We start from the raw sequence: 9,198 nt of genomic DNA on the forward strand, positions 1-9,198 counted from the left end.
AATCATGCAAGTCCCAAAGGACACAAAGACATTTTAAAATAGTGCCTGTGAAAGTTGCTCAGTAGTGTCCAACTCTGTGACAGTCCATGGAATTCTCTAGGCCAGAATACTGGAGTGGGTAGCCTTTCCCTTCTCCAGGGGATCTTGCCAACCTAGGGATCAAACCGGGTGTCTCCTACATTGCAGGCAGATTCCTTACCTGTTGAGCCATCAGGGAAGGCCCAAAGTAGTGCATGATGTGCAAATAACATGTAAACAGTAAGATTGTGACTGCGGACTCTGGGGTGGGCTTGTGCTCAGTGTTTTGCAGACCAGTCTCCACACATCCTCCCCAGCCTGGGGACTGAGGCTGGGCTCCAGGGGTGGGTGTTCTGGAAGAAGGAGCTGAGGGGTCACAGCGAGGAAGGAGAGAGAGCCAGCCCTGGGGATTGTGGAAGATGGTGGGGGCAGTGTATAAAGGTGGGGCTGGGCTGGTCCTCAGCATTTCCTGAGCTTGCACAGGCTCCGGGGCTGCCCCTTGTCACTTACACACCTGCTGACAGATTTGCTGTGGGGGACGTGCCCTGACCAGGCCAGCTCTTGCCGAGTCACTGCTGAGAACTGGCCCTGCGCCTGCTTCCACGAAGTCCTGGGTGGGGTTCCAAGCCTGCACCTACTCCCATGACAAAGTCATCTGATGCCAGCAACAGTGTAGGTGCTCTGTGTTGTAGGAATTAATAGTTTGTCATTGCAACACAGCTTTACTGTGCAACTTTCAAAGGTATCCAGAAACTAAAAGGACAGGTGTCACAGGAGTTAATGTAAAAATGCTCTGGCTGGCCTGCACCCCAGTGTCCAGGTCTGTGATCCATTTTGTGCCCTCAGGGTCCAGCCAGGCCAGGTGCTCCCCATCCACCCTCACAAATGCTTCAGTTTTTCCCTCTGCCACAGACAGATTGTAAACACAGTCTATGGGATTTGCTTTATTTTGTTTATTATGTTTACAAAGCTGTAATCTCGTATAGGATCACCTTAAGACTCAAGTTCCAAATAAACTGTCAAAGGAAATAAAACATAAAGCAGCAGGGGTGACGATGGCAAAGCCCAAACTGCATACTGCGATCTGAGAGTCTATGAAACCCAAGCACCCTCTTGTCTCCAAGTAATCTCCAAATTAACCTGATCAACTTTCCACTACCCCCAACCAGGGCTGGCTGTGAATTCCAAAGACACAGGACCCTGTGGCAGAAGCTGCTGGGAGATGCTGGCGCCCACTGCCTGTGCCCTGTGTTTTTTTTCCAACAATCCAGGGGGAGGGGGACTTAAGTGAGCATGGTTCAAATTCTCTGCGGAAGCAGCCACCTCTTCCTCTGTCAAACCAATGACAGAGAAAAGGAGACAGTGTCCCATTCCGCTTAGACCTGGGCCTCTGCCCCCACAGCCTATCCTGGAGGGAGGCCTGCCCGGGACTTCCTGAGACTTTCCTGGGGCTGCAGGGCAAGTCCAGTGGCCCGCCACTGGGGTAAACTGGAAGCTCCCCAGGTTTCCACTGCCTCCAGGAGACTAGCCCCTCTCACCCGACCTCCCCTTCCTCCATAGAGGGTCTTCCTGTCCTCCCGTTCCCCACAGCATTCTCTCTAGAGTCTGTTCTCCAGGAAGCAGTCCAAGTCATGCTTCTAAAACACACCAACTGGTCCTAGGCTCAGAATCCTTCAGTCCCTCCAACGTAGAGGCAGGGTCCTGAGTAAGGCATATTCTACCACAATTTTTAAAATGTGCCCTTCTATTTGCCCTTCTCTGTGTTTTGTCCACCTCCAGGGGAAAGCACTTTCCGTGCGCTTTGTGGGCTCAGTTTACTGTCGTTTCTCCCTGGTCAGAAGAGTGGGAGCCACAGAGGCCAGGCATCACTTTGTTCGTGGCTGTGTCCTCCACACCCAGAACACAGCCATGCAGTGGACATCTGTCAAAGGCAATTCCAGTTTGCCCCACAAAAATCTCCTTTGCCCCTCAGTTCCTTCCTTCTCTGTTTCAAGGGCCTCTCACCAGTCCCCCCAAAGCTCATCACAGAAGCTCCAGCCTCCTTCCCCCTCTCCCCATCAGCTATGCTCTGGGTGCCTTCTCCATGCCCTGCCTTGTTTGTCCTTTCTCCTTCTATTCTGCGTTACAGCACATTGAGAATGGGCCAGCCATCTCTGAGTTTGAGGGAATAGGGCAGGAGGTTGGAGGAAGGCAGGCTGTCCTTAGTGGACTGGAGGAGAGCACTTGCCTGTCACTGTCTTTCCCCATTACGCCTGGGGCTGTCTGCCTTGGGTGCAATCTCAAAAGTGACAGAATGAGCTCTGTTCGTTTCCATGGCAAACCATTCAATATCACAGTAATCCAAGTCTATGCCCCAACCAATAATGCCAAAGAAGCTGAAGTTGAATGGTTCTATGAAGACCTAAAAGACCTTCTAGAACTAACACACAAAAAAGATGTCCTTTTCATCACAGGGGACTGGAATGCAAAAGTAGGAAGTCAACAGATACCTGGAGTAGCAGGAAAGTTTGGCCTTGTAGTACAAAATCAAGTAGGGCAAAGGCTAACAGAGTTTGCCAAGATAATGCACTGGTCATAGCAAACACTCTCTTTGAACAACACAAGAGAAGACTCTACACATGGACACCACCAGATTGTCAATACTGAAATCAGATGGATTATACTCTTTGCAGCCAAAGATGGAGAAGCTCTATACAGTCAGCAAAAAAAAAAAGACTGGGAGCTGACTGTGGCTCAGATCATGAACTGCTTATTGCCAAATTCAGACTTAAATTGAAGTACATAGGGAAAACCACTAGACCATTCAAGTATGACCTAAATCAAATCCCTTATGATTATACAGTGGAAGTGACGGATAGATCCAAGGGATTAGATCTGATAGATAAGAACGCCGGAAGAACTGTGGACAGAGGTTTGTAACATTGTACAGGAGGCGGTAATCAAAACCATTCTCAAGAAGAAATGTAAAAAGGCAAAATGGTTGTCTGAGGAGGCTTTACAAATAGCTGAAAAAAGAAGAGAAGTAAAAGGCAAAGGAGAAGAGGAAAGATATATCCATGTGAACGCAGAGTTCCAAAGAATAGCAAGGAGAGATAAGAAAGCTTTCCTCAGTGATCAATGCAAAGAAATAGAGGAAAACAATAGAATGGGAAAGACTAGAGATCCCTTCAAGAAAATTAGAGATACCAAGGGAACATTTCATGCAAAGATGGGCTCAGTAAAGGACAGAAATGGTATGGACCTAACAGAAGTAGAAAATATTAAGAAGAGATGGCAAGAATACACAGAAGAACTATATAAAAAAGACCTCAATGACCCAGATAACCATGATGCTGTGATTACTTACATAGAGCCAGATATCCTGGAGTGCAAAGTCAAGTGGGCTTTAGGAGGCATCACTGCAAACAAAGCTAATGGAGGTGATGGAATTCCAGTTGAGCTATTTCAAATCCTAAAAGATGACGCTGTGAAAGTGCTGCACTCAATATACCAGCAAATTTGGAAAACTCAGCAATGGCCACAGGACTGGAAAAGGTCAGTTTTCATTTCAATCCCAAAGAAAGGCAATGCCAAATAATGTTCAAACTACCACACAATTCACTCATCTCACATTCTAGCAAAGTAATGCTCAAAATTCTCCAAGCTAGGCTTCAACAGTACGTGAACCGAGAACTCTCAGATGTTCAAGCTGGATTTAGAAAAGGCAGAGGAACCAGAGATCAAATTGCCAACATCCGCTGGATCATAGAAAAAGCAAGAGAATTCCAGAAAAACGTCTTCATTGATTACACTAAAGCCTTTGACTGTGTGGATCACAACAAACTGGAAAATTCTTCAAGAGATGGGAATACCAGACCTCCTTACCTGTCTCCTGAGAAATCTGTATGCAAGTCAAGAAGCAACAGTTAGAACTGGACATGGAACGATGGACTAGTTCCAAATTGGAAAAGGAGTATGTCAAGGCTGTATATTGTCACCCTGCTTATTTAACTTATATTCAGAGTACGTAATGTGAAATGCTGGGCTGGATGAAGCACAGGTTGGAATGCAGATTGCCAGGAGAAATATCAATAACCTCAGACACGCAGATGACACCACCCTTATGGCAGAAAGTGAAGAAGAACTAAAGAGCCTCTTGATGAAAGTGAAAGAGGAGAGTGAAAAAGTTGGCTTAAAACTCAACATTCAAAAAACCAAGATCATGGAATCCGGTCCCATCACTTCATGGCAAAGAGATGGGGAAACAATGGAAACAGTGACAGACTTTATTTTCTTGGGCTCCAAAATCACTGCAGATGGTGACTGCAGCCATGAAATTAAAAGACACTTGCTCCTTGGAAGAAAAGGTATGATCAACCTACACAGCATTTTAAAAAGCAAAGACATTACTTTGCCAACAAAGGTCCATCGAGTCAAGGCTGTTTTTCCAGTAGTCATGTATGGATGTGAGAGTTGGACTATAAAGAAAGTTAAGCGCTTAAGAATTGATGCTTTTGAACTGTGGTGTTGGAGAAGACTCTTGAGAGTCCCTTGGACTGCAAGGAGATCCAACCAGTCCACCCTAAAGGAAATCAGTCCTGAATATTCACTGGAAGGACTGAAGCTGAAGCTCCAATACTTGGGCCACCTAACGCAAAGAACTGACTCAGTGGAAAAGACCCTGATGCTGGGCAAGACTGAAGGCAGGAGGAGAAGGGGATGACAGAGGATGAGATGGTTGGATGGCATCACTGACTCAATGGACATGAGTTTGAGCAAGTTCTGGGAGCTGATGATGGACAGGGAAGCCTTATGTGCTGCAGTCCATGGTGTGGCAGAGTTGGACACAGCTGAACAACTGAACTGAACTGTCCACCTTCAGTGTGGTTTGTGGAACACCTACAGAGGCAAGCCCACTACTGATGTGTTGAAAAGTCATAACGGCCACAGACCTCTGGGATCCAGAACCAGCCAAGGAACACTCTGTCTTAGTACGGAAGGGCATAGAGGCCTAGGACCATTCTCCTTCAGGGAGATGGTGTGCTCTGTGCAGCGGATGAAATGGAGGGGTCAAAGGGAACTGCTAGCTGGGTGTTATGGGCACACAATCTGACCAGTGGCTACAGGATCCCAGAGAAATCTGTTGGCTGCAGGGCATGTCCAACAGGAGCTCCTGGGAGACCAAACCCAGAGCAGCGAAGCCTTCTGTCTTCCACTGTTTCATCATCTCCTTAACAAGTAATCCACGGGACCAGGGGGATATCAAGCCAGTGACTTTCAGATACAGGCTATAAACTGCACATCTAAACAAGGTTCCTCTCTCCTGGTAACGGGACACAGACAGTGCTTTGCAATGGTGCCGGGGCACAGAGGTGAACCTCACTTGTCCGGCTGTGTCTCCCCAGTGGCTAAAGGACTGGACAGACAAACCCCAACTTGGACAGATGGAAAATCCACTGCAAACTCACACTGTAGGAAAAGGGTTGGCTTGTAACAAGGGAATGCCCACTCCAACCACAGCCGGGAGAGTGCTGGCAGCCCTGTCAACACACACGTCTCCTCCATAACCCAAAGGCGGGCTGCTCCTCATCTTCACATACAAGTCCTGGGACTTGCCAGTGGTTAGAACTCAGCACTTTCACTGCTAGGACACCAGTTCAGTCCCTGATCAGGGAACTAAGATCCCACAAGCCATGTGTCTCAGCCGAAAAGAAAGGTTACGAGTCCTAAGGAAGGACTTGGGGAATGTCCATGAACTAACCCGTGTGGTGACTAGTGTGACAAAGGGCTAGGGCCACCAATGGGGCAGTGAGGAACCCAGCGGTCAGGCTTCGCAAGCAGGTATGAACAGCAGGCATCTCCAGTCATTACTGCGGGCAGCAGCCTCCAAGCTGGCCCTTGGTGACCCTTGCCCCCTGGACTTCACACACTTGGGATGACCAGGCCACATGGCACCATGTCACCTGAGAAGCCCATGGAGAGTCACATGGTGAGGAGCAGCTGCCACCGGCCAGCCAGGAGCCAGGCAAGGGCATCCCCTTGGCAGCTTGGCAAGTTTCAAATGACTGCTTCCCTGGGTGTGATGTGCACTGCATCTTGGTGAGACGGCTGAGCCAGAGTCAGCCAAACACTGAGGAGTGGTGAGGCCTTGAATACTGGTTGCTCTAACTTGCTGAGTCTAGGGTAATCTGTTACATAGCAATAGGCATCTAATACAATCAACAGAGCAAGTGGTTACTTTAATGAATTTGGCATGTGCTGTTGATCTCTGAGAAGTGACACAGACTTGCCCTTTCCAGGCCCTCCTACATACACATACTGAGAACCACTGGGGGACACGTAGCTACCTAGTCATGTGCAAACTCCTGGACAGGTTTTCTGCTGGTAATAATGGAGTCTTCCCCTTTCTTTCAATAAATATTTATTTGGCTGCTCCAGGTCTTACTTGCAGTGGCACGCAGGTTGTTTGATCTTTGTTGTGACATGTGGAATCCTTTTTTTTTTTTTGTAGTTGCATCATGCAGAATCTTTAGTTGCAGATGCCAACTTTTAGTTTCATCAGGATCTAGGATCTTGGATCGAACCCAGGCCCCCTGTATGGGAAGAACGGAGTTTGGGCCACTGGACCACCAGGGAAATCCCAAGGACTTTTCCCCTTTCAAGAACAAATCGAACATTACAAAATCTTGTTGTACATATGATATATAAAACACAATAGTGAGCCATACGAAAAAGAATTGTTTCCTAAGAAAGATGTTAAGTTCAGAACCAAAATTTACCAAAGTTCAGAGAGATGACAATTTTATTCAATCATTCCACAGGGGAGTCTATTTTGTAAATGACATCCTAACATTGGCCAAAAACTCAGGTGTAGCCCAAGTCCATTCAAAGCAGCAAGACAGCCTCAGCCAGAAGCTTGCCACCGTGGGCACAGGTACAGCCATGACCTTGTGTGACAGCCTATGGGCTCCAAGGTCAGGCCAAGTGTGGAATCAACTAGGCCTTTTTCTAAAAACTTTGATTGAAATGTAGTTGATTTATAATGTATTAGTTGCAAGTGTAGAGCAAACTGATTCAGCCATACATACATAGATATATGCATTTTTTCCAGATTCTTTTCCATTATAAGTTATTATAAGATACTAAGCAGAGTTCCCTGTGCTATACAGTAGATCCCTGTCAGACCTGTGATTTTATTTTTTAAAGTTTAGCACTTTGCTTCAGCTGCTGCCAAGCTGCCTAAATTAGGAAGAAGCAAATAATTATTTGCTCTGATATTAGTAACAAAGTTAGATATTAATGCCAAAAATGGCCCCAAAGATCAACTTCTGTCCCCAGACTGCAAAACTATTATCTCTATTTTACAGACAAGGCAACAGAGCGACATTCCCTGAGAGCTTGCCTGAAGCCCCAGGAATCCAGCAAGCACGGGGAGGTGAAGTGCCCTGCCTGCTCCCTTGCCCTTCCTGCCACCCCTACTCCCCAACCCCCCACCTCCCACCCCCCGCCAGGCCCAGCTTTGTGTGAGGTGTCTGGGAGGTGATACAGCAACCTCGACATGCCCTGGTCAGAGCCAGCTCACCATGAGATCACCTCTCACACAATTAAAGGGAGCTGAGCCCAAAGGTCCTGATGTGCACAGGGTTCAGAGGGCTGAGGAAGTCGAAATGAGTAAACAGAAGTCACAAGGTACAGAAAGAACAGAGAGAGCAGGTGAAGAAGAGGAAGGGCTCAGGAAAATGAAGGCGGTGACTCAGGAGTGGGGCCTGGGAGGAGCCAGATCAGCTGAAGCCACCCCCACCCCCTTCTCTTCCAGAGTCCAGGCCACAGGGCATCTGAGTCCTCTAACTAAACACCCGTCCCCAAGGCCACTGCAGAGGTGGGACTGAGCAGGACAGGGTTCAGAGTCAAGGTCCACCTCCTACCTGAGGCTGGGTCACAGCCAGCTCTCAAAGCACAGTTATTCAGTAAATGTGTTTAGACGAGTGAATTAATATTTCCCAGCAACTCATTTCCCATGACATCCTGGGTGCTTTCACTTCAGTTGCATTTTATCTTTACAACAAACTTGAGGGACACCCAATATCAGCCTGGCTCTGCAGATAATTTTATCTCCATTTTACTGATGAGAAAATTGAGGCTCAGAAGGGCAAAAGCCAGCACGCTTTCTCCAGAGCTCAACTCCTGCCATCACCCTGCACTGCTTTCAGATGAATCTCCTGAAAAGAGCTTAGATTCCAATAACGCTTTTTATTTCAAGCAATGTTAATGAGACTGCATCTTACACTATCCCCAAACACGTTCAAATTTGTTAGAGGCTCTGAGTCACGCATTCTCTGGTCTGGGTGAGGAGGGAACCGGGGTAGGGTGGGGCTGGGTCACTTCCTGTCAGGGCAGCATTGCATAAGCTTCAATAGGGTGCAAGAGTGCAAGAAACCACTCTCGGAAGCCTGGTCATGATCATGGTCACGGGACTAGTCTAGGGGGAGTGGACGGCAGAATGTGGGTGGGACAATTTAACCAGAGAAAGAAAAACAGTGAAGGAGGAAACCAGGGAGGATGGATGGACTGTGAAAAGAGAAAGTGAGAAAGGGAAGCAGTCCAGATGTGCAGGTCAGGGTCAGCCCCTCGCCACACACAAGAACCTGGCTGCTGGAGCCGAGGACCAATAATCAAGACTCTGCATTTAAAACAATGTCCCTAAACCTTCTGAGCTTCAGGACTTTTACATCATACATGTTACTGCTGTAACACACAAAGCCATAGGGTGGAGAGCATAGGCCCTGAAACCAGTCAGACCAGCTCTGAAACTCTGTGCATCAGTTCTTAGCTGTGACCACGGAGAAGTCACTTTAAAGTGCCGAGTCTGTTTCCTTATCTGTAAAACAGATGTAAAAGTATCTACTTCTCACATTTGTGAGGATTAAAAGAATGCCTGCTACAGAGCCAAGCCCCAGCTAGCACTCAGTAAGAACGGTTATTGCCTAATGACCTTAGGAATTTGGGGAATACAGAAAAACACAGAAACAAACTTAAGTCACCGTACAGTCAGCAGTCTCAGGGCTAAGTACTCTAAGCACTCCAGCACCAGACCTAAGGGAGCCTGGGGTCCGCAATCCCAGGGATAAAACCACAGACTCCTCCCCTTCTCCCAGGGATGGAGTGAGCGGACTACAGTCTCCTAGGCCATGATCCTGGTCT

The sequence above is a fragment of the Budorcas taxicolor genome, chromosome 18, assembly GCF_023091745.1.
Source record: "Budorcas taxicolor isolate Tak-1 chromosome 18, Takin1.1, whole genome shotgun sequence".
Lineage (NCBI taxonomy): Eukaryota > Metazoa > Chordata > Mammalia > Artiodactyla > Bovidae > Budorcas > Budorcas taxicolor.